This window comes from Pelodiscus sinensis, chromosome 19 (assembly GCF_052426305.1).
Source record: "Pelodiscus sinensis isolate ZL-2025 chromosome 19, ASM5242630v1, whole genome shotgun sequence".
NCBI lineage: Eukaryota > Metazoa > Chordata > Testudines > Trionychidae > Pelodiscus > Pelodiscus sinensis.
This window is the reverse complement of record NC_143070.1, coordinates 26,178,857-26,206,434: the sequence shown is the minus strand read 5'-3', so window position 1 is coordinate 26,206,434 and position 27,578 is coordinate 26,178,857. Positions and strand designations below refer to the sequence as shown.

Genomic DNA, 27,578 nt, shown 5'->3' with positions numbered 1-27,578 from the left:
CCCATGTCTCCCCCCCTCAGGGCCACTAGAGATGTCCAGCAGCTCTGTCCTTGCACCCTGGGGCTGTCTGTGTGGGCCATGCACTCACACACACTGGCCCCTCCCTTTCTAGGACAGGGCTCCTGTTGTTCCGTCCTTTACTCAGCCTGGGAGTTGGGCTTATTCCCAAGCAGCAGGGGCTGTGTTTACCTGGGGAGCCACAAATAGGAGCAGAACCCCCTTTCCCACTTTTTGCTTGGCTTTGAACCAGGAGCCTTTTCCACATTAAGCAAACACGATAACCACCACCCCACAGAAACATGCTTGTCAGTTTTTTTCTGTACATAAACTTGGACAAATATTCTGTTACTAATTCTTTGCCCAAGGCAGAGCAAGAGCAGGGAACAAGACCTCCCCGCTCCAATACTTCTCTAGAACCTTTGCTCCCAACACGGGGGGGAGGGTGGTGTGCACCTCGGGAGGAGTGACCCACATCATATCCCCAACATTTCTGCCCTTCATGGATGGACCTTTGGGGGAGGCCCAGATGCTCCATCCTCTCACTCAACTCCTATCACACACTGGAGCAGGGCAGCGCCCAGGGGTAGGGCTGAGCCATGGGGTGCTGGGTAAAGGGCAGAGGCTGCAGGAGCTGATAGTTTCCCCAGAGCCCAGGGACCCATAAGGAGGCACCATGCCCTGTGTCTCTCTCGGAAGGCGCAGAAAGGGATTGACTGGGGTTGGGGAGAGTGGCTCAGGGGTTGTGCAGCTTGTTGCCCTGGTTAGGGCGTGGCCAAAACACAGGCCACGCTGTGAGCAGGATTTGAACCTGCGCAGGGAAACCCTATTGGATTTCAAGTCCAACACCTTAACCACTCAGCAACCACAGCTGTGAAGGCAGCAGTGTCCCAGGATCAGGGAAAGTGGTAAATAATCCCAGTGCCCAGGCCTGACCTCACCCGCCCCACAGAATTCACACAGCAAACCTGGCTTCCAGCGCACAGGGCAAGCTTGGGGGCTCATTGCTGGGCCCTGGGGTGAAGCATTAAACCAGCCGCCTCCTGCGGGGCCTGTGAGTGTTGCTGTCCCTGCTGTACAGACAAGGCCATGGGGGCAGAGAGAGGTTCACTGAATGGGCCAAGGTCACCCAGCTAGTTAGAGTCAAAATCTGCCCCCAGCTCCCTGCCCCACCCACCGACGTGCTGACTCCCTCGCTGCCAGGGGGCTGTTTGCATTGGCCTCTTTTGTTTTCTTTTCAGCTGTGAAACATTGGGACAGTTGGCCAGGGAGTCCCGCAGTTGCCATCTCCCTCTGTGCAGGTGCTGTCCAGAGCCCCGACTAGCAAACGCTGACACCGCTGTTAGGTCCAGACCAGAGGGGAGTGTTTAAGGGTTATTTCGGAAGAAGGGTTTTCTCCCCAAATAACTGCATCTAAACAGTGTTTTTTATTTCATAATAAAGTATTTTGAAACAACACCCGGACACAATTATGCAAATGTAGCGCAGGATATTTAAATCCCGGTTTCATTTACAATTTCGAATGTCTCCATTTGCAGCCCTCTCCTGAAGGAGACTGCAAGTGTCGACATGTCCTGGGTGTTGCAACCTCCCAGCACTCACCTGATGTTCCCTCCCCGCTGCCTGAAGACGTTTGGGAGTCCTCCTGCATCCCCTGGAGCTGCAGGTCATCAGCGTTGTCATCCTGAAGCTGCAGCCGCTGCTTCCCAGGTGTCTCCATCCCAGACTCCACAACTATCCCTGGAGACAGGGGCTCCCCACACCCCGGGATTCGGTCCAGTTCCTCACAGTATGCACAGTGCTGCGGTGCTTCCCCAGAGCGGGACCTGCCCTCATGGGCCCTCACATACCCCTCCCGCAATTCGTTGACCTTGGGTCTGACTTGGTCTAGGATGCAGGAGGGGGGAGGTGGCCTTTCTCTGCAAGGCCATCAGCCATTGGGCCATATGTTAGATAATTTCATGGAGGTTAGGTCCATAAAAGCTATTAGCCAAGGGGATAAAATGGTGTCCCTGGACTCTGTTTGTCAGAGGCTGGAGAGGGATGGCAGGAGACAAATCGCTTGATCATTGTCTTCGGTCCACCCCCTCCGGGGCACCTGGTGCTGGCCACTGTCGGCAGACAGGACACTGGGCTAGACAGACATTTGGTCTGACTCAGTACGGCCGTTCTTATGTTCATATGTTCATAATGTCCACATTCCTCCACCTGGACTGCCGGGCCTGCAGAGACTCCCCCTCGGATCACAGCTCCAAGAGGGTCTTTATCTCTGGCCCAGACACTGACAGTGCCCAGTGTTTCTGCCCCTTGCTTGGTCCTGTGATGTGTCCCTGAAGGGGTCTCTGGGGGCTTGTGCCTGTGACATGGCTCTCCGGAAGGCAGAAGTGCTCGATCTTAGGCAAAGGACCCAGAAACAACACTTTACAGCAAAAAACACAAGGACGGCTCTTGATCCGCATCCCTGGGCCACACAGAGTATCCAGAAGTCACTTCCCCACCTCTCCCTTGGCTGCTCTAGAGCTGCCAAGTCTGATAAACTCTACTCTCCCACCCAACAACCTCTGGGACTCCTCTCCCGCCCAGCTCCTCACACCACGGAGAGTGCAGGGCAACCACTCCCCCAGCATCACCACTTCTGGTCTTTGCCTAATGGCCCCTTTCAGGCCCTGGGTCAGCCAAGCAGTTTCATGGGTGGCCAGGGGAGGCCTCTTCTGTGTCCCAGAAGGACCTGGGAAAATGTGAGCAAAGGAAGCAACAAGGCACCACTGGGAGTTGAACCTAGGATCTCCTGTTTAAAAAAAGCAAGTTAAGCCATGGTGCCCCCCTCAAGCTGTTGGGTGAAACTGCTCTGTGGTCCCAGACAACACCTTTGACTCCCAAAGTGCAGCAATTTCCTTCCAGCCCTGGCAGTGTCTGCGGCTGAGCTGCACAAAGGAAGATACAAGATCCCTGGGGGGGTCTTTGCCGGATGAACGTGCCTGAGGAAAGAAGCTGGAAGCGCAACAGACACACAAAAGGGGACGAGGGACAGTTTGAGTCACACACACGGCAGGTGTCACAGCTCAGCCAGGGACCTAATCCACTCTCAGAGCTTCACAGCTTCTCCACGCCCCAAACCCCACCAGGCAAACTGCCCCATGGGCTGCGCCTGCACCATGCTCAGGGCCTCGGGATTTTCTGTCAGTTTGCCAGACCAAATAACTAACCACCCCCCAGAGTCTCTGCCTCTCATGGGCCTTCTCATCCTCAGGCTCCGCTTTGTCTCCAGGCAGAGCCTGCTACAGCCACCTCTTGCTGTCTGTCACTCCTGGGCCTTCTAGAGTAAAATGTGCCTCTTCATTCTGACTTTGAATACCTGGGGTTTTAGCAACCAGATCTGCACCTAACACAAGCTAGTGAGGAGTCTGGACAGCTTCTGTGGCAAGGGAGACAGTAACTGCAGGGCATCCTTGCCAACTATTTCAGAGAGCAAAGGAATGCAAACTATTTGTTAGTGAACAACAAGGAAACTGTCACCCCAGGTGGGTCTTGAACCCACAATCCCTGGCTTAGAAGGCCAGTGCTTTGTCCATTAGGCCACTGAGGGACACAGAAAAGCCTGCCAGGGAAAGAAATTCACCTTTCTAAATGGCCCTTCTTCAACTTTTAGCTCCTAGGCTACGTCTACACTGGCCCCTTTTCCGGAAGGGGCATGTTAATTTCAGCTATCGTAATAGGGAAATCCGCGGGGGATTTAAATATCCCCCGCGGCATTTAAATAAAAATGTCCGCCGCTTTTTTCCGGCTTTTAGAAAAGCCGGAAAAGAGCGTCTACACTGGCCCCGATCCTCCGGAAAAAAGCCCTTTTCCGGAGGATCTCTTATTCCTACTTCAAACTTTTTCCGGAATAAGTGGCCAGTGTGGACACAGCTCCAGGCTACGTCTAGACTGGCGTGATTTTCCAGAAATGCTTTTAACGGAAAAGTTTTCTGTTAAAAGCATTTTCGGAAAAGCGTGTCTAGATTGGCAGGATGCTTTTCCACAAAAGCATTTTTTGCGGAAAAGTGTCTGTGGCCAATCTAGACGCGCTTTTCCGCAAAAAAGCCCCGATCGCCATTTTCGCAGTCAGGGCTTTTTTGCGGAAAACAAATCTCTGCTGTCTACACTGGCCCTTTTGCGCAATGGTTTTTCGGAAAAAAACTTTTGCCCAAAAGGGAGCAGCATAGTATTTCTGCAAAAACACTGACAATCTTACATGAGATCGTCAGTGCTTTTGTGGAAATTCAAGCGGCCAGTGTAGACAGCTGGCAAGTTTTTCTGGAAAAGTGGCTGATTTTCCAGAAAAACTGGCCAGTCTAGACACAGCCCCAGGCACTAACACTGGATGCAAAGAAGCAAGTGTAATGGGGGTGTAGCTCAGTGGTAAAGTGTTTGACTATAGGCAAAAGGGTCCCTGTTTCAACTCCAAGTGCCCCCTGAAAGCTTTATCAACTTCTTTGAAACCTTTGCATCTCCAGTTGCATCGCACACTGCATTTCTGATGTGCAGAGATTACTACAAACCCCTGGGCTGTGTCTACGCTGGGTCACTTATTCCGGAAAAGCAGCCGCTTTTCCAGAATAACTTGCCAGCTGTCTACACTGGCCGCTTGCTTTTCCGGAAAAGCAGTGATGTTCTAATGTAAAATCGTCAGTGTTTTTCCGGAAAAACTATGCTGCTCCCATTCGGGCAAAAGTCCTTTTCTGGAAAAACTGTTCTGGAAAAGGGCCAGCGTAGACAGCCCACTAGTCTTTTCCGCAAATGAGCCCGGATCGCGAAAATGACAATCGGGGCTTTTTTGCGGAAAAGCGCGTCTACATTGGCCACGGACGCTTTTTCGGAAAAAGTGCTTTTCCAGAAAAGCATTCTGCCAATGTAGACGCGCTTTTTCCAGAAATACTTATAATGGAAAACTGTTCCATTTTAAGCATTTCCGGAAAAGGGTGACAGTGTAGACGTAGCCCCAGTAATCTGTTTCCCGGCAGCCGCTGAGTTGGGGCCTACGCCGGAGGATGTTGCGAAGGCCGAGATACTGAGGCAGTGTGATAAAATGCATCCCCTCCCCCCCGTACTCAAGGAGCTGACTGGGGTGACATCTGAGATATGGAGGATTATTTCAGAAAACTCGCGGCAGGTGGGAGAGATTCCCGAAGAGGGGGAAAGGGGCAACCTATCAAAAGGGTATATCTGCTGTCTTCAGGAAAGCTGTGGGTACCGTCTCACGTGACTTGCGCACGAACGTGCTCGCTAGCCAAACGCAAGCTAGACGGAGCTACCATCAGGGTGCTGCTAAAGGGTCAGAGATACCGTTCCCAGGGAATAGTTATCGCCGTAGTGCCCAGCCTTGCTGGAAGAGTGTAATGAGCGGGGGTCCAGCAGGGATTCCTTGTGGGCCCGGTTCCCTTCCTCGGCCATTCAGATGGGCAGCGTAGAGAGTACACTTATCAAGACTGCGGAGGACCCCGAGCTGGGAGGGGTTGCAGGTGCTGTGGAGGATGGGATCCTCGCAATTCGGAATGATCTGGACTAAGCAGAGAAATGGTTTGGAGAGACTACGATGAAGTTCAATAAGGCCAAATGCAAAGGACTCCGCTTACGAATGATCGATCCGTTGCTTGCGCCCGCGCGCACGGTGGCAGAGAGAGAGAGACAGAGAGAGAGAGAGAGAATGGGAAATGGCTGTCTAGGAGGGAATACTGTGGACAAGAATCGGCACAGCAGGGGAGAGGGCCAGAGAGAGGCTGGCTGTCACAGCGGACCACGAGGTAAATGGGAGTTGAGAGCGGTAAACAGGTTGCCAGAGCAGTGAACATCGTTCTGGGGCGCGTTAGCGGAAGCAGCAGCGTCGTGCGCAAGACAGGAAAAGTAATTCTTCCGCTCTACACGGTGAGGATTAGGCCTAGCTGGAGCATTGTACCCTGTGGGTGGGAAGGGAGGCAGACTCATACAAATCGGAGACAGGGAATGCAGAAAAATGCAAGAGAAACTGACTGTGCGGGGTGTAGAAGATTTGTAGGGAGTCTGCTAGAGGGGAGCTGCTAAGAGTTTTCAGGGCCATAAAAGGCTGCTAGGCAGAGAAGGGAGAACTTCTGGTTCTTCTGAAGCTCGGGGGGGGGGAGTGGGGGGAGGCCAGGACGAGAAGCAAGGGGCTGGGGCTGCAGCGAGGGCCAGCAGGCCATTAGGGGAAACTTCCTGTAAGGCAAGCAGGGTGGCTGAAGAGGGGCATCAATGGCCTAGGAAAGCGATGTGCTTTCCAGGAGATGGCAGAAGAAGCAGAAAAAAGAGCCCCCCCCAGGGACCAGCCAAGCCAAGCCTTAGCACAGAACAGGGACCGAGCAGAGAAAAATACAAAAAACTAGCAATGCTCGCTACAAAGAGAAAAGAGCGAGAACAGAAGCAGCAACATTTCTTCTCTGTTTGTCTTGGTCACCTGTCAGTCTATTTTTCACAGCGAGTGCCAAGGGAAAGCACAAACGCAGTCCCCCCCTACCACAAATTATGCAGTTGAGTTTCTCACATTTGGGGAAATCACAGGAGTCAGCACACCCACAGTGCAATGGATGAGCCTCACCCTGGGAAAACCACCTTCATGATCATGGTATCTCCCCTGCCAGGTAAGTATGAGTTCCACTTGCACAACCACCGCCTGCCCCCCACCGCCCAAACCCTTTCACATCATGGTGGACGCCGCCTCGCGCACCCACACCACCGTGCCCCAAACGCTCCCCTACTGCCCGCACCCGCCCCCAAGCCGCCCCCGACACCCACACCGAGCCCCGCTTGCCCAAGGCGGGCCCCGCTCGCCAGCCCGCTCCCGCTCCCACAAGCCTCCGCTCGCGCCCACATCTGCATACGTACTCACTCCCCTCTGCCTCTCAGCCCGGGACACGCCCCTGCCTGCCTGTCTTCCCCGGGCCCGGAGCTCTCTCTCCTCTCTGGCCTGAGTCCCGCTTTGGCGGCACTGCTGCACCCCGACTCCCGACCCCACCGGCACTCTCCCCGGCTGCGGCCCGCACACCCAGCAGGAGCTGGTTCAGACAGGAGCCGCCACTCAGGAGGTACCGGGTCCGTGCGGCTTCCGCTCTCGTCCCGACACCCCCGGTCCAACTGGGCCTGTCGCCCTCCGTAGCTGGGCGCATCCGGGCTGTGTCTACACTGGCCACTTATTCCGGAAAATCAGCCACTTTTCCGGAATAACTTGCCAGCTGTCTACACTGGCCCCTTGAATTTCTGGAAAAGCACTGAGGATCTACTGTAAGAAATCAGCCACTTTACCGGAAATACTATGCTGCTCCCGTTCGGGCAAAAGTCCTTTTTCCGGAAAACTGTTCCGGAAAAGGGCCAGTGTAGACAGCACAGTAGTGTTTTCTGCAAAAAAGCCCCGATCGCGAAAAAGACGATTGGGGCTTTTTTGCGGAAAAGCGCATCTACATTGGCACGGATGCTTTTCCGGAAAAAGTGCTTTTCCGGAAAAGCATCCTGCCAATGTAGACGCGCTTTTTCCAGAAATACTTATAACGGAAAACTGTTCCGTTTTAAGCATTTCTGGAAAATCATGCCAGTGTAGACGTAGCCCCGGAGCACACTAGGGGGGCAAGAAGAAAGCAGGTGTGGAGTGGGGGGGAGAAGGCAGGAGCCTTCCGGGGAGGCACAGGAATCTTTCCCCCTCCCACTAGGAGCAGCATCCACCCTTTCTGCTCCCCCTCCCCTCCGCCTCCTGCACACACACACGCCCCACTCCTCCAGCCCTCTTGGCTAACCCTGGGCACGTCAACCCGGCTCTTCTGGGCCTCTCTTCTCCCTTTGGCAAAACGGAGCTGATGAGGTTTCCCTCCCTGGCAGCAGGGGCGGATGAGAGTTTTGCGGGGCCCAGGGCAGCACGATATCGCGGGGCCCCCCCTTGGGAGAAAAATAGAAAAAAGGGGTCGTCCCACCCCCATGCCCACTCCTCCAGTAGCCCCACACTGATCATGTGAGCTACCCCTCCTCATCCTCTCTCCTAACACCTCCCTCTACACACCTGCCCTGCCTCTCTCCTCTGGTGCTGGTCCCTCCCCTGCAGAGCTGTGTCTAGACTGGCCAGTTTTTCTGGAAAATCAGTCGCTTTTCTCGAAAAACTTGCCAGCTGTCTATACTGACCGCTTGAAATTCTGCAAAAGCACTGACTTCCTATTGTAAGAAATCAGTGCTTTTTGCGGAAATACTGTGCTGCTCTCGTTTGGGCAAAAGTCTCTTTTGCGCAAAAGGGCCAGTGTAGACAGCGGAGGTTTGTTTTGTTTTGTGCAAAAGCACGTCTAGATTGGCCACAGACGCTTTTCCACAAAAAGTGCTTTTACAGAAAAGCGTCTGTGCCAATCTAGACTCTCTGTTCCGAAAATGCTTTTAAAGGAAAACTTTTCCGTTAAAAGCATTTCCAGAAAATCATGCCAATCTAAACGCAGCCCGGGTGTAAAGCGTCAAATTTAAGAATGAATGACAATTCAGAGGTTTCTCTTTCAAGTCTGGTGGTAAAATGCCTTTGAAGGGCTGTGTCTAGACTGGCAAGTTTTTCCGCAAAATCAGATGATTTTGCGGAAAAACTTGCCAGCTGTCTACACTGGCCACTTGAATTTCCGCAAGAACACTGACAATCTCATGTAAGATCGTCAGTGTTCTTGCAGAAATACTGTGCTGCTCCCGTTCGGGCAAAAGCCCTCTTGTGCAAATCATTTGCGCAAGAGGGCCAGTGTAATCGCGAAAATGGCGATCGGGGCTTTTTTGCGGAAAAGCGAGTCTAGATTGGCACGGACGCTTTTCCGCAAAAAGTGCTTTTGGGGAAAAGTGTCCGTGCTAATCTAGATGCTCTGTTCCAAAAATGCTTTTAATGGAAAACTTTTCCATTAAAAGCATTCCAGAAAATCATGCCAGTCTAGATGTAGCCCCTCTTGTTAGCACTACATAGCTCTATTTTTTGTTTTAGCTGGACTAGACTAACACAACTACTACTATTAAAAAGGTAGCACATCATAAGGTACAACATTTTCAAATAGACACAGGCATCTACAGGCCTCACTACAAAAACTAATAGTTCAGTTCTGTTTTTTCACACCATTAGGTAGCTTCACCAGAGTGATGCCTCAAAAAATTGAGTACAAACTCTTAAATGTTCCTCTCCACGGAAATCTTTAGTAAAAGGCGAAAGAATTATACAATCTGAAGAGAAACCAGAGTATACCACAGTTGCTGCAGAGGCGCTGCCAGAAAAACGGCGTCTGTTTCTCAACTCACAGTGGCTACACCGGACCGTCTGCAAATCCCCACCCCTTCTGCAGCCTGTTGCTCTGCCGTGCTGATAGCCTGAGTTTTGCATGGGAGCCAGGGGCTTTAGGAGCAAACTCTGCCCCATGGACGCAGGTGGTGAATCACTGTGCCCAATGCATCGTGGGTATGTAAATGAGCACCCCGAGGTACGCCCGATTGCGTGGAGGAGCAAGCCTAGCTTGCTGCCGTGGGCCGGGCTGGGCAGCTGCTGCTGGTCCCACCGCTGTTCCGGGCGCAGGCCGCGCGCTGGTTCCCCGTGGCCCGTTGGGCTGGTAGCTTGGGGGTGCCGGGCTCTGCGCTTCCCTCGGGAGGGGCAGGTGGGCTTGGGGCTCTGGTCGCTGCCACGTGTAAGGGCCGGGGCACGAGCCGCTGAACTGCCCCGGGGGAGGGTGGGTCAGCCACGGAGCCTACAGAGGATCCAGCCCGCCCCGCGGCAGCAAAGTCCCCAGCCTCCAACGCTGCAGCCTGCACCTGTGGCCCTTCTCAGTAGCCCGCCCGCTGTGATCGAGCCAGACCCTGGGACACCCGAGTGCGATTCTCCCCCGCCTGGGCCAGCTGGTGCTGTCCCCGGTTTGCTCGCGCTGTTTAAACACCTCAGTCTCCGCCCCTAAAGGAGCCGGGTTGGTTCCAAACTTCTCAGGAACGTTCACAGCATGGAACAGAACAGGAACAGCCGCGCTGGTGACGAAACCCTAGACACCCCCTTCCTATTCCAAAGTGCAGCCGTTCCCCCTTCCCCTCCAGCTCTTGCCATGACTCAAGGTCTGCGCAGCCCAAGACATTAGATTGGCAGCTGGAACCCAAAACCATTTTGTCAATTGTAGCACCAGGCCCCAAAGGGACAGACCCAAGGCAGCTGCCTGGTCCTAAGGCCGGGCCTGCAGCCAGGGGGAGGGAGAAGAATCTCCCCTTTCAGCTGGAGTTGAATCAGCCACCTAAGGACACTTGCTGAGCACCCGCTACAGGACTCTCCTCTGCCAGCTGAGCTATGGAAGGTGCCTGGGGCAGGCTGCTTTGCCCAGGTGGGCTTTTGATGAGTGCCAGGGCAAGAGCCCCCCCATGGGGACGGCCTCCCAGGGGAGGGGCAGAGGAACCCAGCAGCACAGGGGTGTCACAGGCTCTTCACCCACAGAAGGACCCTTGAGTGATCCAGGCAGACACGCCGCGTCTCGCTCCCTGCAGCTCCCCTTGCTGCCCTGGCAGGCGCTGCCCCTTCTCCCACCAGCCTGGGCCTGGCCTCCCTCCCTGCCCGGCACCACAGAAAGCCCCTTGGCGTGAGCCTGGGCAAGCCAGAGGCCTCAGGCCTGTCCCCTCTGAGGGGCTTCTGCCTCGGCCCCCTCTGCCCTTGGTGCCGGCTCTCCCGGCTGCCCCTGAGCGCTGCTGGCCAAAGGAGGCAGCAAGGCAGGAGAGGGGGGAGGAGCAAGTCCCGCTGAGGCCGACAGCTCGGGCTCAAGCCTCCAACCCCAGCACAAAACTTTCAGCCGGGCCCGTGTGGCTCCCTCCTGCCCCCGCACACGCTCACAGGGGGAAACGTGCCCCATGTTCCATCCCCGCGCCAGGCCTGGGCGACGGGCTCAGCCCTCGAGCAGCCCACAGGGCCTGTGAGGGACGGACTGAGAGCAGGGCCCCACTGACACCCCCCGTCCTGCCCCACTGGCCTGCGTGCGGTGCTGGCACGGGACAGGCAGGAATGGCAGCCGGGGAGAAAGCAGCTTGGACTGACGGGCGAGTCTCACTTGCTGACCAGACTCCCGGGCCCTAGGCTCTGGGGCCAGCCCCCCTTTGGGGGGCTCTTGCCCTGGTGCTGCTCAAAAAGCCCACCTGGGCAAAGCAGCCTGCTGCAGGTACCATTACATAGCTCAGCTGGCAGAGCAGAGGCCTGTAGCGGGTGCTCTGCAAGTGTCCTTAAGTTGCTGATTCAACTCCAGCTGAAAGGAGAGATCCTTCTCCCTCCCCCTGGCTACAGGCTCGGCCTTAGGACCAGGCGGCTGCCTTGGGTCTGTCCCTTTGGGGCCTGGTGCTACAATTGACAGAAAGGTTTTGGGTACCAGCTGCTGATCAAATGTCTTGGGCTGCACAGACCTTGAGTCATGGCAAGAGCTGGAGGGGAATGGGGAACGGCTGCACTTTGGAACGGGAAGGGGGTGTCTGGCACCATAAAGTAGAACAATTTCATGGTCCTTTTTAAGGAGGGCACCATGGCTTAGTTGGCTAAAGCACTTGCCTGTAAGTAGGAGATGCTGGGTTCAACTCCCAGTGGTGCCTTGTTGCCAGGTCAATGGATCTTTTCTTCCTACCATTCTTCAACATGTATCTGGAGTTGGTTTTACCTTCAGTTGAGCTTGGTGGTGCCCTCACAGTGGGAGTAGGATAGTAGAAAAGAGCAGGAGGTGCCCTAGGGGTTTGATTTAGTGAGGCTTAGCTAGACTTGCTAAATCAAGCTCTGGAAGATGGATTGCAGCAGCCATCTCCACCTGAGTGAAGACATGGCCTAATGGTGCAATTAGTTAGATGCCGACACTAACAGCCCCACTGCTGGTAGCTCACAGAGGCTACATCTACACTAGAAGTTTTCTCCTTAAAAATATGTTAATGAGGGACTCAATTGCATGAGTCACAATCTCATTTGCATATTTTCAGCCAATGGGCTTGTTGTGCAAAAACAAGTAGTGTGAACATTTTTTTGCACAAAGCCCCTTTTTTCACAAGATTCTTATGCCCCCCAAAAAGAGGTATCCTGATCTTGCAGAAAAAGGGGGTTTTGCACAAAAAGAAAACTTCCATACAGCTTGTTTTTGCACAACAACAACAACTTCAGTGCAAAATCAGTTTGCCAGAAAATATGCAAATAAGATCATGACTCATGCAAATGAGACCCTCGTTAGCACCTTTTTTGCTGAGGAAATTCGTAGTGTAGACATAGCCGGAGATTCTGGTGCTGATCATGCAATAGAAGCACGTTATGTTTAAACAGCTGCCGTATGAACGTACCTGAAAGTCACAAGGATCAATGATCTGTGTGAAAGGCAGGTGGCCAGTAATTAGAGCCCCATGTATGTTGTGTGCACAAAGGAAGGTAGGAATGTGCACCAGGCAGTCTGATAATGGTGTTTAGTGTGTGTTTGTAACAGGCTCCTGCCCATCTCCGGTAGCTTTGGGCAACTCCTCCACCAATTGCAATACACACTAGGCCGTTCCTCCCCAGCTGGGTGTGGTTCTTGTTCTTCTGCACAGCACAGCCCATGGACACCAAGGACCTGCCATTGGGCTTCCAAATCACACCCTTGTAGAACAGATGGAAACAGAAACCAGACACACAGCGTGTTTGAGCTGGCTCCAGCCGAGGGACGGGTTTGCCTGGTTTATGGGCATTGGCACAGGACAGCAGTAAGGGTTCATATTCATTTATAGAATCCAAAAACTAGAAACCTAGAATGTAATGGAATGGGAGAGAGAAATGTTTCCATTGAATGGTCAGTTGGATTTGAAGTAACACTCATATAATTTGTAGTCTATCACTGAGCTACTCTCCCCGAAGTTTGCACTGTTAGGAGTTGAGAAGGGAACAAGAGGCTTTTGCAGCCCACACACCCCTGGGCCTGTCTCCATCACTTCTGCCTCTGCCAGGTGAAGGGAGGCCGCTGGGCCCAGCATCTTTCTCCCCAACCAGGGCCGGCTTTTGGGGAGAGGGAGGGGCCACTGGAGCTGCTTGGTCCCCTAGCTGTGTCCATGGGGAGGTGGCTCTGCTGAAAACCAGACTGGTTTTCCTGTTGTTAGGCAGGACCCCGCAATCCATGTTCTCTCCTGCTTTTGTAGCCTCTGTTGCCTTCTGCAGGTGTCCCTTCTGATGGGACAGGCATGTTCTTCTCAGGGTCTGGGTACCATGTTGCCCTAGGAAGGGGTGTGGCCAAAACACAGGCTTTGCTGTGATCAGGATTTGAACCTGCACAGGAAAACCCTATTGGATTTTATAAGGCCAACGCCTCAACCACTCGGCCAGCACAGCTCTAAATAACAGCAGGCCAGGGAAACTCATAAATAATCTCAGTGCCCAGGCCTGACTTCACCTGACCCACAGAATTCACTCAGCAAACCATTTCACCAGTCATGCAGAGGAGTCCTGGCTGTTCAGGTCTGAGGCTGCCTTAGAGGGGAGTGCTGCTTCCAGGTCTCCCTCCTCCTTCTTGGTCTCCTTCCTTCCTTTCCCTCCTTCTTCCTCTTCTCGTTTCCCCTTTTCCTTCTTCTCCCTGGTCTCCTGGGACCCCAGTTTATATAGTGAAAATTGAGTCCTACTTAACCAATTATTTTAATATGATTTTACTAACCAAAGCTAACATACTATTATGATTTACCTAACCAATCACACTCCACCACCTTTGTTGATTTTCCCCCAGCAAAATTAATGATACAGCCGACAGAAACAGCTACAATCCAGACAGCGATCACACAGACAAACAATAGGAAAGTGAAGAGAATAATCATAGAGTTCAAGGGAAAACCTCACAAAGGAGATTCCAGGCAGCCAGGCCATGGGGGTCTCTGAAATTGCCCCTGTTCTGCCTGGCTGTTGCCATGGTTGCTCTGTGAGGTCACTGCCTCCCAGCCAATAAGCTGAGGTGCTGTAAAAGTTCCTTGTGATGTCACTGCTGCTTTGCAGGCTCATGTCTTGCCCCTGGCCAGCCCCTTGGCCTGTGTGAGCTGCTCCCCCTCACTCAGGGCTGGTTCTGGGGCTCAAGAAGGGAACATCAGAGGCTGCTCAGGGGGCCACATTGCTAGGCCAGGGGCCCTCCTGTGGGGCTGTGAGTGTTGCTGTCCCGGCTGTACAGACAGGGCCATAGAGCCTCAGGAGGCTGCAGCGGTGGGAGACACTTCCCTGGTTTCGGGAGGGAGACGAGACGTCAAGGCCCATGACTCGGAGCCAGCTACAGATACCCATGGAAAGCTGATTTTCAGAGGGGTGTGATCAGCTCTTCCTGTGTATCTGGCTTCTTCAAAGGGGCTTAATCAGGAGCTAAAGTTGAAGAAGGGAGATTTAGAAGGGAGAATTTCTTTCCCTGACAGTCTTTTCTGTGTGCCCCAGTGGCCTAATGGACAAGGCACTGGCCTCCTGAGCCAGGGATTGTGGGTTCAAGTCCCATCTGGGATGATAGTTTCTCTCACTGGCAAAGAGTTTACATTCCTCTAGTCCCTGAAACAATTAGTGTGGATGCTCCACAGTTGCTCTCTCCCTCTCTGCAGAAGTTGTTCAGACCCTGTACTAGCAAATGCTGGTGTAAGATGCAGATCTGAGTGCTAAAAGCCCAGGTATTCAAAGTCAGAATGAAGAGGCACATTTTACTCTAGAAGGCCCAGGAGTGACAGCCTGTGGCAGAGCACGGTCTGTCTGGAGACAAAGTGGACCTGAGGATGAGAAGGCCCATAAGAGGCAGAGACTTCAGAGCAGTGGGGTGGTTAGTTATTTGGTCTGGTAAAAGGACAGAAAAACCCCAGGCCCTGAGCATGGTGCGGGTGAAGCCCATGGGGCAGTTTGCCTGGTGGGGTTTGCAGCGTGGAGAAGCTGTGAAGCTCTGTGAGTGGATAAGGTCCCTGGCTGAGCTGCGCCACCAGCCTTGTGTGCGACTCAAACTGTCCCTCGTCCCCTTTTGTGTGTCTGTTGCGCTTCCAGCTTCTTTCCTCAGGTATGTTCATCCGGCAAAGACCCCAGCAGGGATCTTGTATCTTCCTTTGTGCAGCTCAGCCACAGACACAGCCAGGGCTGGAAGGAAATTGCTGCACTTTGGGAGTCAAAGGTGTTGTCTGGGACCACAGAGCAGTTTCACCCAATAGCTTGAGGGGGGCACCATGGCTTAGCTTGCCTTTTTTAAACAGGAGATCCTAGGTTCAACTCCCAGTGGTGCCTTGTTGCTTCCTTTGCTCACATTTTCCCAGGTCCTTCTGGGACACAGAAGAGGCCCCCCCTGGCCACCCATGGAACTGCTGGGCTGACCCAGGGCCTGAAAGGGGCTGTGGCTGCTGCTGACAGGGAAGAAGCTGGGAGGTAAGATGCTGATAGCAAGAGATTCCAGCTGCCTCTTTGCCCTGGGTCTCAGTGCACCATGCCAGCCAGCAGCCACCTTGACCAAATGTCAAACCAGCTGGACTAGCCAGCCCACGTCACAGTGAGTCACTAGTGGCCCTGTCAGAGAAGAGCCATTGGCAGCTGCAGAGACAGCCCTTCAGCTGCCGGACACGCCTTTTAAAAAGGGCTATTTGTGAACTGTGTTTGGGTTGGCTGGCTAGTAAAATTGGTTAGTGCATGAAGCTAGTAATGCCAAGGTCACGGGTTCAAGCCCTGTGCTGGCCACAGGTATGTTTGCTGTGGTGACCCCTGTCTCCCTCCTTCAGCTGCCTGCTATGGACAGGGAAAGAGAAATAGGCACAAGACTGTGAGCTTTTCTAGAAATAGGCCAGAAAACTGGTAAGAGGAGGCTCCAGCCTGCACAGACCCAGGGGCTAAAAGGGCCTTGGCCTGGCTGGCTTCCCCCAATAGCAGGGAAAACTCTTCTCTTCCCTCTATTGTGGGGCTACTCGTGGGCCTGCTGGCTCAGCTGTTTAGAGCTTGATGCTAATAATGCCCAGGTCACGGGTACAAGCCCCATGCAGACCCCACAACAGCCAAATTAGTTTTGTTTGAGCTGCTCCCCACGAAAAGCCGTGAGAGGGAGCCCTTGGCTGTGGGACCCACTTGTGCCTGTTGTTCAGGGTTAAATAAGCTCTTCCCCAGGAGGCTGCCTGTTCTCTTCCCACCTTGCATTGGCTGGGAATCAAATCAAGCAAGGGGCAGCAAACGCCAGGCACCATCATAGTCTGGGCCACAGATAATGACCCTCTTGGAGCTGTGATCCCAGGAGGAGTCTCTGCAGGCCCTGCAGTCCATGCGGAGGAATGCCGACATTTTTGGCCAAATGGCCAATGGTCTAGCAAAGAAAGGCCACCTCCCTCCTACCCCCGCATCCTACCAAGTCAGAGCCAAGGTCAAGGACTTGCGGCAGGGGTATGTGAGGGAGGAACCGCATTACTGTGCATGCTCTCGGAGAGGATGAAGAGCGGTGAGAGGCAGCCCGCAGCTGCAGAACCCATTTGTGCCTGTTTTTTCAGGGTTCAAATAAAAGCTCGGCAAGGTGCTTTGATGCTCCCTCTTTACATTGCATTGGCTGGGAATCGAACCCAGGTCAACTGCTTGGAAGGCAGCTATGCTCACCACTATACCACCAATGCCTGCCTGCAAAGTTGCTGGGAAAATTTGTGAGGAAATCCTACATCTGCCATGAGGTTAGCCAGAGGCGAGAGGGTGTCTGTGTGGTTTGGGTAAAGCAGAACTTCTTAGCTATTAGGCAAAGACGAGAAGTGGTGATGCTGGGGGAGTGGTGTGAGTTTATCAGACTTTGGGCTAAGCTCTAGAGCAGCCAAGGGAGAGGTGGGGAAGTGACTTCTGGATACTCTGTGTGGCCCAGGGATGCGGATCAAGAGCCGTCCTTGTGTTTTTTGCCGTAAAGTGTTGTTTCTGGGTCCTTTGCCTAAGATCGAGCGCTTCTTCCTTTTGGAGAGCCATGTCACAGGCACAACCCCCAGAAACCTCTTCAGGGACACATCACAGGACCAAGCAGGGGGCAGCAAACACCAGGCACTGTCAGTGTCTGGGCCAGAGATAAAGACCCTCTTGGAGCTGTGATCCGAGGGGGAGTCTCTGCAGGCCCGGCAGTCCATGGGGATGAATGCAGACATCTATGAACATAAAAACATAAAAACGGCCGTACTGGGTCAGACCAAATGTCCATCTAGCCCAGTGTCCTGTCTGCCGACAATGGCCAGCACCAGGTGCCCCGGAGGGGGTGGACCAAATACAATGATCAAGCGATTTGTCTCCTGCCATCCGTCTCCAGCCTCTGACAAACAGAGGCCAGGGACACCATTTTATCCCCTGGCTAATAGCCTTTTATGGACCTAACCTCCATGGAATTGTCTAACATATGGCCCAATGGCTGATGGCCTTGCAGAGAAAGGCCACCTCCCCCCTCCTGCATCCTAGACCAAGTCAGACCCAAGGTCAACGAATTGCGGGAGGGGTATGTGAGGGCCTGTGAGGGCAGGTCCCGCTCTGGGGAAGCACCGCAGCACTGTGCATACTGTGAGGAACTGGACCGAATCCTGGGGTGTGGGGAGCCCCTGTCTCCAGGGATAGTTGTGGAGTCTGGCATGGAGACACCTGGGCAGCAGCAGCTGCAGCTTCAGGATGACAATGCTGATGTCCTGCAGCGCCAGGGGATGCAGGAGGACTCCCAAACATCTTCAGGCAGCGGGGAGGGAACCTCAGGTGAGTGCTGGGAGTTTGCAACACCCAGGACATGTTGACACTTGCAGTCTCCTTCAGGAGAGGGATGCAAATGGAGACATTCGAAATTGTAAATGAAACCGGGATTTAAATATCCAGCGCTATATTTGCATAATCGTGTCCGGGTGCTGTTTCAAAATACTTTATTATGAAATAAAAAACAACGTTTAGATGCAGTTATTTGGGGAGAAAACCCTTCTTCTGAAATAACCCTTAAACACTCCCCTCTGGTCTGGACCTAACAGCAGTGTCAGCGTTTGCTAGCCGGGGCTCTGGACAGCACCTGCACAGAGGGAGATGGCAACTGCGGGACGCCCTGGCCAACTGTCCCAATGTCTCACAGCAGAAAAGAAAACAAAAGAGGCCAATGCAAACAGCCCCTGGTAGCGAGGGAGTCAGCACGTCGGTGGGTGGGGCAGGGAGCTGGGGGCAGATTTTGACTCTAACTAGCTGGGTGACCTTGGCCCATTCAGTGAACCTCTCCCTGTCTCCATGGCCCTGTCTGTACAGCAGGGACAGCAACACTCACAGGCCCCGCAGGAGGGGGCTGGTTTAATGCTTCACCCCAAGGCCCAGCAATGAGCCCCCAAGCTTGCCCTGTTCTGGAGCCAGGTTTGCTGTGTGAATTCTGTGGGGCGGGTGAGGTCAGGCCTGGGCACTGGGATTATTTACCACTTTCCCTGATCCTGGGAGACTGCTGACTTCATAGCTGTGATGGCGGAGTGGTTAAGGCGTTGGATTAGAAATCCAATAGGGTTTACCTGTGCAGGTTCAAATCCTGCTCACAGGGAGACCTGAGTTTTGGCCACGCCCTAACCAGGGCAAAAAGCTGCACAACCCATAAGCCACTCTCCCCAACCCCAGTCAATCCCTTTCTGCGCCTTCCAAGAGAGACACGGGGCATGATGCCTTGTTATGGGTCCCGGGCTCTAGGGAAACGCTCAGCTCCTGCAGCCTCTGCCCCTTGCTCAGCCCTACCCCATGGCGCTGCTCTGCTCCAGTGTGTCATAGGAGTTGAGTGAGAGGATGGAGCGTCTGGGCCTCCCCCAAAGGTCCATCCATGAAGGGCAGAAATGTTGGGGATATGATGTGGGTCACTCCTTCCGAGGCACACAGCCCCTCCCCCCACCCCCCCGTGTTGGGAGCAAAGGGTCTAGAGAAGTATTGGGCGGGGGGGGGGGTCTTGTTCCCTGCTCTTGCTCTGCCTTGGCCAAAGAATTAGTAACAGAATATTTGTCCAAGTTTATGTACAGAAAAAAGCTGGCAAGCATGTTTCTGTGGGGTGGTGGTTATCGTGTTTGCTTAATTTGCAAAAGGCTCCTGGTTCAAAGCCAAGCAGAAAGTGGGAACGGCGGTTCTGCTCCTATTTGTGGCTCCCCAGGTAAACACAGCCCCTGCTGCTTGGGATAAGCCCAACTCCCAGGCTGTGTAAAGGAAGGAACAACAGGAACCATGTCCTAGAAAGGAAGGGGCCAGTGTGTGTGAGTGCATGGCCCAGACAGACAGCCCCAGGGTGCAAGGACAGAGCTGCTGGACATCTCTAGTGGCCCTGAGCGGGGGAGACATGGGTGCTAGCAACATGCTCATGTGGTGCCATGTTCCAGCACTGCCAACAGGGAGTGTTTTTTGTGGTGTCACCTGATTCCCCCCAACTGTAGCCCTTGTACCTGCCCTGAGGCAGGATAGAGACCCAGGGCCAAGAGAAAGCAGGAAGAGCCCCAGGATGCAGCTCATCTCCCCTTTTCTCCTGCAGTGCAGGTTGTGATAACAGCTCTAAGCAAAACCATCAAATTGAAGTAATTAGCCCCTATTGGAGCATACCAAAGCCTGGAATTGAACCAGGGATCTTTAGATCTTCAGATCTTCAGTCTAACACTATCCCCACTGAGCTACTTTGGCTGTGATAAGAGGCCTGTGTGGCCTGTAATTCTCTGTCCAGGATGTTTGGCCGCATGGCATCATGCCCTGCCCAGGAAGGCCAGACTGGCCTTTCCACAGCACCCCTCCCCCACAGCCCAGAGCCAAGGTTCCCTCTAAGCCAGGCCTGGGCAATACAGGCCAGCGGGCTGGATCCAGCCCATGAAGCCACCCAACATGGCAGCAAGAAGCCTCAGGCAGATCCCCTGCTCGCCCTGCCCCCAGGCACAGCTGAGAGAAGGGGCTGCTGGGCCCTTTGTGTCTCTCAGCTGCAGAGGAAAAGGCTTCAGGCCTGGTTCCTGATCCAGGCTTGTTTGTGGCCAATGGGAGCTGCCTGCTTGAAGCCCTGGCCAGTCCCCACAAGCTCTTATTCACCCAGGCGTGTGACCTGTACCCCCTGCGCAGGGAAGGGGCTGCCTGAGAAATGTGCTTGGCTGCTGGGAGTGTCTCCCAGTCAGAGCCTGCCTCTGGCACCCCAGCCCCTCCCTTCCCCCAACCCACTGGCCCTCCCTGTGATGGAAAAGGGCAAAGACTTGGCAGATTTCATTAATACAGATGAGCCTGGTTTCCCTGGCTGGGAATTGAACCCAGGTCTCAGTAGTGAAAATGCTGAATCCTAACCACTAGACCATGAGAGACGCATGAACATAGGTCTCTCCTTAACTACCCTTGCCTTTCACAGGCCACTTTCTGTCCCCTTCAGGACATGGGTCCATTTTCCATTGCCCAGAGGGGACAAGAACAGAAACCAAACAGAACATCAGAACAGCCAGACGGGGCCATGCCAGTTGCCAAACTAGCCCAGGATCCTGTCTCATGACAGCAGCCAATTCCATTGCCCAGTGGGAATCCTCAGGACAGACAATTGTTAAGTGACCCCTCCTGTCACCCATTCCCAGCTTCTAGAACACACCAGCTAGGGACACCTGCCCTGTCCATCCTGGTTAAATGCCAATGATTGAACTTTCCTGCATTAAATGATCCAGTTCTGTTTTGGATCAAATGTCTTGGGCTGCGCAGGCCTTGAGTCATGGCAAGAGCTGGAGGGGAATGGGGAACGGCTGCACTTTGGAATGGGAAGGGGGTGTCTGGGACCATAAAGTAGAACAGTTTCAAAGCCCTTTTCAAGGAGGGCACCATGGCTTAGCTGGCTAAATCAGCTGCCTCATAAACAGGAGATCCTGGGTTCAAGTTCCAGTGGTGCGTTGTTGTAACCTTTGCTCACATTTATTTATGCCCTTCTGGGACACAGAAGAGGCCTCCCCTGGCCACCCATGGAACTGCTGGTTCAGGAAAAGGCTGAGTGGGGAGGAGTGTTGGGAAGAAGGAAACCACAAGTGAGAAGCACCTGATGCCCACAGACCCTGACTCTCCATGGCTGTAGGAGCTGCAGTGGTTGCTCCCTCAGGCTCTCTAGGCCCTGACCTGACCCCCTGAGGGAATCACAAGGGTGTGTGGTGCTGGCTCTCCTCTCCCAGGAATTGCAGTCAGAGCCCTGCCTTGCCAGTGCCAGCAGCTTCTGCAGGGGCTCCAGGCAGGAAAAAGGGAGGAGGAGTTTCCTTCGATATGAAACATGCGAACACTTGGCCTGAGGCACAGATGGACACAGGAGACAGACTTGTCAGGAGTCTCTGGGTGAGGTTAAAGGGGTAAAACCCCAGGGGGATGTCACACTAGGTGTCTATTCCAGACACCTCCCCAGGCAGAAGAGGTGCCTGAGGCTTTTTAAACAATTAACAAAATCATCCAAAGCGCAGCTGGTTTCACTCACACTCAGCCTCACCCACAGCTGGGAGGCAGTTTGCAGGGAGCTGAGAAGAAACAGAAGAGGGGAAACTGGAGCCTGGCAGAACCAAGTCTTGGGATTCTCCTGTGTCCAGATGTGCTAAGCAGCTGGCAGCCAAGCTCCCAAGTGCTGGTCTGTTCCCACCCTCCCCAGGCAGGTGAATTCAGCGTCACCTACAACTGGGACACAGTTTGCAGTGAATTGAAAAGAAACTGGCTGGTAGAACCAAGGCTCAGGATACTTCTGTGTCCAGATGTGCAAACAGCTGGCAGCCAAGTGCTGGTTTGTTCCTGCCCTCCCCAGGCAAGTGAATCCCCTCCTCTGGGTGTTACAGGCAGGACTTTGCCTGTCTGGCTTTTAGCCAGGGAACTTTTATATGCCCTGCAAATGTGACACCCACTGCACTGCAGAAACCAGTCCCCTGCCTTTTGCAAAGAGGCCCCTAGAAGCACTTAGCCTCCTTGTTGTCTCTGCCTGTAAAACGAGCAGAAAGCAAATATCTATCACTGGAGAATGTGGGTGTTGATCCCACTGCCTCTCACGTGCAAAGCAAGCGCTCTACCACTTGAGCTAATTCCCCCACCTCTCACAGAAAAGGGATGAAATCTAGACACAGCCATTGTGTAGACACAGCCTTGGGGTGTCACTAAACTAGCCCCAAGACACATTCCTTGCTTGGACCAGTCACAGTCCTACCTGAGACGTGTGTGACTCAAAAGCCTCCTGTTCCCTGCCAGTTCCCAACACTGGCTGCAGACCCAGCGATATCTGGTGCCTTGGCTGCTGTCCCTGCTGGCAGGGAGCTGTCCCGCACCTGCAGTTCATCCGCCTCCCGGAGAGGCAGCAGCTCTGTGCGGGGGAGAAGCCGGGGCATTTCCCTGCATGTGTAAAAACCATCACTGCCAACCCGGGCTGGGCCAGTGCGCTGGCATCCCTCCTGTGTGGAGCATCCACCAGGGAAAAACTGAAACTGTATCCTGCCAGGCAGGACTCTGACCCGCTATAGGGCTTGGGGTCCCTCCAACCCTCCCCAGTAGGAAATACCAGACCAGGGGTCCCTCCACCCCTCAGCAGGAGCCAATGGGTGCTAGGGGGGCTCACACACAAACTGGTGCACACACCCTCAATATTGGTGCCCAGGGCAAAACTCACTCTGTTTCTGGAACAGTGACCAAGACAGCAACTGTGTGGCACCTTTGCTAACTGTTTAAGAGAGAAGAGTAAACTCTTTGTCAGTGAGAGAAACTGTAACCCCAGGTGGGACTTGAACCCACAATTGCTGGCTTAAGAGGCCAGTGCCTTGTCCATTAGGCCACTGGGGCACACAGAAAATGCTGCCAGGGAAAGAAATTCACCCTTCTAAATGTCCCTTCTTCAACTTTTAGCTCCTAATGAAGCCCCTTTGAAGAAGCCAGATACACAGGAAGGGCTGATCACACCCTTCTGAAAATCAGCTTTCCATGGGTATCGGTAGCTGGCTCCAAGTCATGGGCCTTGACATCTCGTTTCCCTCCCAAAACCAGGGAAGTGTCTCCCACCGCTGCAGCCTCCTGAGGCTCTATGGCCCTGTCTGTACAGCAGGAACAGCAACACTCACAGCCCCACAGGAGGGTCCCTGGCCTAGCAATGTGGCCCCTGAGCAGCCTTTGATGTTTCCTGCTTGAGCCCCAGAACCAGCCCTGAGTGAGGGGGGCAGGGAGAGAAGCTCACACATGTCAAGGGGCTGGCCAGGGGCAGGACATGAGCCTGCAAGGCAGCAGTGACATCACAGAAACTTTTACAGCACCTCAGCTCATTGGCTGGGAGGCAGTGACCTCACAGAGCAACCTCAGAGACCCCCATGTCCTGGCTGCCTGGAATCTCCTTTGTGAGGTTTCCCCTTGAACTCACCTCTAAGCCAGATCCCTGGTCAATTTCCCCTCTGGATCTTACCCACAAATCACGCTGAGCCAATCATTTAGCATCTACCATCTAAAGGTTTATTACTACAATAATACAATATAGGACACAGGACACATGCTTCTTTGCTCACCTGCACTAGCCTTTCGCAGGATGAGGGGTCACTTCTCCCTTGCCCAGAGGGGACAGGAACAGAAACCAAACAGAACATCCAGACTGGGCCATGCCAGATGCCCAACTAGCCCAGGATCCTGTCTCACAACAGCAGCCAATTTCATTGTCCCGAGGGAATCCTCAGGACAGACAGTTATTAAATGATCCCTCCCGTCGCCCATTCCCAGCTTCTGGAATACACTAACTAGGGACACCTGCCCTGTCCATCCCGGTTAAATGCCATTGATTATGGCTGCCAGGGATCCCAATGTTGAGTAGCTCTGCATTAAGGGTTCTTATTAATGTCAAGAACCTCAAGCAATGTAAAGCCAGAGTGTGATGGAACTGGAAAGGAAAATGTTTACACTAGAAGGAATTTTTTCCAAGGGGGCACTTGGAGTTGAGCCAAGGACCAGTTGATCTGCAGTCAAAGACTCTATCACTGAGCTACACCCCCATGGAAGTTAGCATCAGCAGCCAATGTTGGGAACTGGGCAGGGAACAAGAGGCTTTTGTGTAACACCCAACCAAGGTGCCACCCTTGGGCTTGGTCTGCACACTGAGCAGACGGGTGGGAGGGGTCTGATGCTGTCACATATGCAGGGCAAGTAACTCACCTGGCCCCCAGGGGAGGCGGGGGATTTCTATATTTTAGGAAGGGTCCTGAGTGCTGGCTCCCAGCCACGCACCTTGGCAGAAGGACCACTGGCCCCTGCACAAAATGCATTGTGGGAATAAGAGTTGGGGCAGCAGGAAAGGGGCCGGCCCCTCAGCACCAGGGCACAGGCAGGAGAAGATGGGAGTGAATCCTGCCACCTCTGCCATGGCCTGCCCCAGGAGGGCTGAGGTCTAGCAGCTTTTCACCCCAGCTTTGTGGGAGGCCAGATAGGAAGGGTCCTCTGGAGGCTCATAGCCCCCTGGCCTGCTGTGTCTGTGGAAAGGGGGGAAGAGGACACATACCTCTCCCTGGGGAACAGGGCGCATGGATCCCACTCGTTCCTGCAGAAAATGAAACAGGCTGAGCATTTTGCAGAGAACAGGCCAGAGCCCTTCTGCTGTCCCTGGAGAGATGGAAATGGGGCCGTTCCTTGTGGGGAAAGAAGTGGGTGTGTCGGGAGTGGGGTTCGAGTTCAAACCTCTCCACAAACCAGAACCCCACATTAGGGGCAAGAAAGAGCCTTGAGTCAGGCAGTGGAGAACACTTGGCTCCTGTTACCCTGAGATGGGATATTAGGAAACTTTCCACACACAGCCTGGCTAGCTCAGTTGGTAGAGCATGAGACTCTTAATCTCAGGGTCATGGGTTCAAGCCCCATGCTGGGCGATGCCAGTTCTTTAACTCACATTCTCAGCCTGTGAGCAATTAGCTATCAGTTTTCACCAGGGTTTTAGAAAGAAAAAATCTGGTCCTGGGGTCCAGCTTTAGTAGAACCAAAGAGAGAACCAACTGCAATTTCCATCTTCTGAAGAGAAGGGAAGAGGATTTTCTTCTCCTCAGTTCTAGCCACATCAGCCCAGGGAGGAGAAAAAATAACCTTCTGCCTGCTGATTGTCCCCCGTCAGCTTCTGTAGCTTCACCTCCTGCCACAGCAGCTCCAGCTTTGAGCTACAAATCTCAAGAGGCTGGTGAGGAAATTAGGCGCTTCCCTGAGAACAAGAGGTGGAGCAGGGTGTTAGAAAGAGCCAGAAACAGAACAGTCAGCCAAGTTCCAACTCTTGAAATGTGTTTCTGTGGTGTAGTGGTTATCACATTTGCTTAACATGCAAAAGGTCCCTGGTTCAAAGCCAGACAGAAACACAGGGTCTTCTCTTATTGCAGTGCCCAGGTAACTGCAGCTGCTGCTGACCAGCCTGTTGAGGAGCCCAACACTCATGTGACAGGGGGAGGTGGGGTAACGTCAGCTGATAATGCCCCTGGGTGCCAACCTGGGGAAGCCAGATAAATTAGGCCGGGCAGCTGCTTGTGCCTTGGCCTCCCCTGCCCTGGAAGGCTGGTGCATTGGGCCGGCTCTGCCTGCTGCCTCCCTTGTGTGACTTGCCCAGTGTAACAGGCCAAATGTCAGAAAAGCCTCTTCCCGGCCCCCCAAAAAAAGCAGAAGAAAAAGCTGCACAAATTGGGTTTTGAAATTTGCGTAGCTTTTCCCAGAAGAGCAGTGTAGGGCAGACATAGCCTGAGTGTTGCTCAGCACTGGTAGGAGACAGGGAGGGATACAACGATCTAATGGCACCTGAAGCCTTTCAGAACAACTCCCAGCCCCAACCGCAAGAACCAGCCCTTCTCTCCATCCTCACTGGGGTCTGCTGGGAACTGTCTGGACTCAAGCTCACCCCAGTTTCACCCTAAGGATTGCCTGTTCTGTAAAAGCTGCGCCCTGGAAATGAGAAAGCAGCTAAAGTGACACTCGTGGGACTTGAACCCATAAACTTTGAACATCTAGGTGGGCTCACATGAATCACTGCAGCTTAAAATAGTGATAGAAAAGTAGCCATGTTAGTCTAGGGTAGCTGAAACAAAATACAGAAAAAAAACAGTTTCTTGCCATTTCAACCAGAAAGGACATTATCTCAATGACTTAATTACCTGCATCCTGCTTCAAAAGCCTTTTAAAACTGCACTTTAAAGGGAATCCTCTGAACTGTTATTCATGCTAAAATTCGACACTTTTCGGCGGGGTCCTAACAAAGACTCTAGTTATCTTACCCATTACAAAGATAGCTTCCCCAATTATCACCTCTAATATCATTAGCTCACAGACATTTACCTTCCCCCCCGCATTCCCGTTCTGTTCTGAAATTTGATTTGTCCTTTTCATATGTGTTCGGTTTTTTTAATTGTACCCATTGATATATATGGTTCTGACAATTTTCTTCCACTATTTGATCCGAGGAAGTGGGTCTGGCCCACGAAAGCTCATCATCTAATAAACCATCTTGTTAGTCTTTAAAGTGCTGCATAGTCCTGTATTTTGTTGCAGCTTAAAAGTCCAACATGCTTTCCGTTGCACCACAGAGCCTGATATCTCCACTCTCTGCTTTGCAGCATGGCAATTGCTGGTGGCAAAGAAAGGGGAGCCAGGTCTGTCTCTTTTGGGAGAGCAGGTAGGAAGAGGGAAGGGGCCACTGAGCCCCTGACAGTGAAAACAATTGAAAAGAGCTGAGCTGCAGTTGGAGAATGTGGGCATTGATCCCACTGCCTCTCGCATGTTAAGCAAGCGCTCTACCACTTGAGCTAATTCCCCTGCTGCATTTACAGAGGCCTTCTTGGAGGCTCTTCCCTTCTCCACAGCGACGTCTGTCATCTAGGTCAGTTAGTCGTGGGAAAGGAGAAGGCTCCGAAAAGGCCTCAAGGGCAACTCTCAAGGAGACTCCCTGCAGCAAAGCCATGGCGGGGGGAGCTCTGAGATGGCCCCTGCCCTGCAGCCTGTCCCACCGGGCCATTGTCATGGACTCTCTGTGAGGTCATCACCTCCCAACCTCCTTTAGCCAATAAGCTGAGGGGCTGCAAAAGGCCCTTGTGATGTCACTGCCACACCCACCCCTGCCCTCCAGGGCTAATGTCCTGCCCCAGGCAGCCCCTTTGCATGGCTGAGCTGCTCCCAGGGGTGAAAGTGACACATTTCTTACAGGGAGTCCTGGGAGATGAAGCAGCTGGAGAGAAGCCAGGAGAGCAGAGGCCAGCCTGAGAGCTGAGAGTCAGAGGTGCCCAGTGCACTTTCATACCACAGGTCCTATGGTGTAAGGGGCAGCACTCAGGACTCTGAATCCTGCAATCTGAGTTCAAATCTCAGTGGGACCTACTAAGATTCAGCTGGTTGTTACAAGGTTGAGGTGCTTTTGCTTCCACGCCCTGAGGTTCAGTGAAGAGAGTTTTGTTCCTCTTGCTGGGTGTCTGAGGCCACTGAAGCTCCATCTCCAGACGGAGGAGGCCGGCGGGAAGGGCCTGATGCCATCACAGCTGCAGGGCAGGTCACCCACCTGACCCCTGAGCTCAGCCCGTGCTGGAGGCAGCCAGACTGTGTGAGCGGGTCAGAGGGGGGATTGGGGGAAGGGCCCTGAGTCCTGGCTGCCAGCCACGCACCTTGGCAGAAAGACCAATGGCCCTTGCACAAAGTGCATTGTGGGAATAAGAGTTGGGGC

The 27,578-nt window shown here is 53.5% G+C and overlaps 8 non-coding genes across 8 annotated transcripts; 4 read left to right on the top strand and 4 right to left on the bottom strand.

The window, feature by feature from the left end:
* Positions 1 to 787: 787 nt before the first annotated feature.
* On the bottom strand, positions 788 to 869 carry TRNAS-AGA (transfer RNA serine (anticodon AGA)). The gene has a single exon. It is a non-coding gene; the product is annotated as a tRNA-Ser (tRNA).
* A 5,604-nt stretch (positions 870 to 6,473) lies between these two features.
* Positions 6,474 to 6,637, bottom strand: LOC142824509 (U1 spliceosomal RNA). Its single transcript, XR_012899368.2, has one exon. It is a non-coding gene; the product is annotated as a U1 spliceosomal RNA (small nuclear RNA).
* A 2,474-nt stretch (positions 6,638 to 9,111) lies between these two features.
* LOC142821690 (U5 spliceosomal RNA) lies at positions 9,112 to 9,227 on the bottom strand. The gene has a single exon (XR_012898379.2). It is a non-coding gene; the product is annotated as a U5 spliceosomal RNA (small nuclear RNA).
* A 5,161-nt stretch (positions 9,228 to 14,388) lies between these two features.
* TRNAR-CCU (transfer RNA arginine (anticodon CCU)) lies at positions 14,389 to 14,461 on the top strand. The gene has a single exon. It is a non-coding gene; the product is annotated as a tRNA-Arg (tRNA).
* Positions 14,462 to 16,500: 2,039 nt separating this feature from the next.
* Positions 16,501 to 16,572, bottom strand: TRNAG-UCC (transfer RNA glycine (anticodon UCC)). Its single transcript has one exon. It is a non-coding gene; the product is annotated as a tRNA-Gly (tRNA).
* An 8,120-nt stretch (positions 16,573 to 24,692) lies between these two features.
* Positions 24,693 to 24,765, top strand: TRNAK-CUU (transfer RNA lysine (anticodon CUU)). Its single transcript has one exon. It is a non-coding gene; the product is annotated as a tRNA-Lys (tRNA).
* A 401-nt stretch (positions 24,766 to 25,166) lies between these two features.
* On the top strand, positions 25,167 to 25,239 carry TRNAV-AAC (transfer RNA valine (anticodon AAC)). Its single transcript has one exon. It is a non-coding gene; the product is annotated as a tRNA-Val (tRNA).
* Positions 25,240 to 27,165: 1,926 nt separating this feature from the next.
* On the top strand, positions 27,166 to 27,237 carry TRNAQ-CUG (transfer RNA glutamine (anticodon CUG)). The gene has a single exon. It is a non-coding gene; the product is annotated as a tRNA-Gln (tRNA).
* Positions 27,238 to 27,578: the final 341 nt, after the last annotated feature.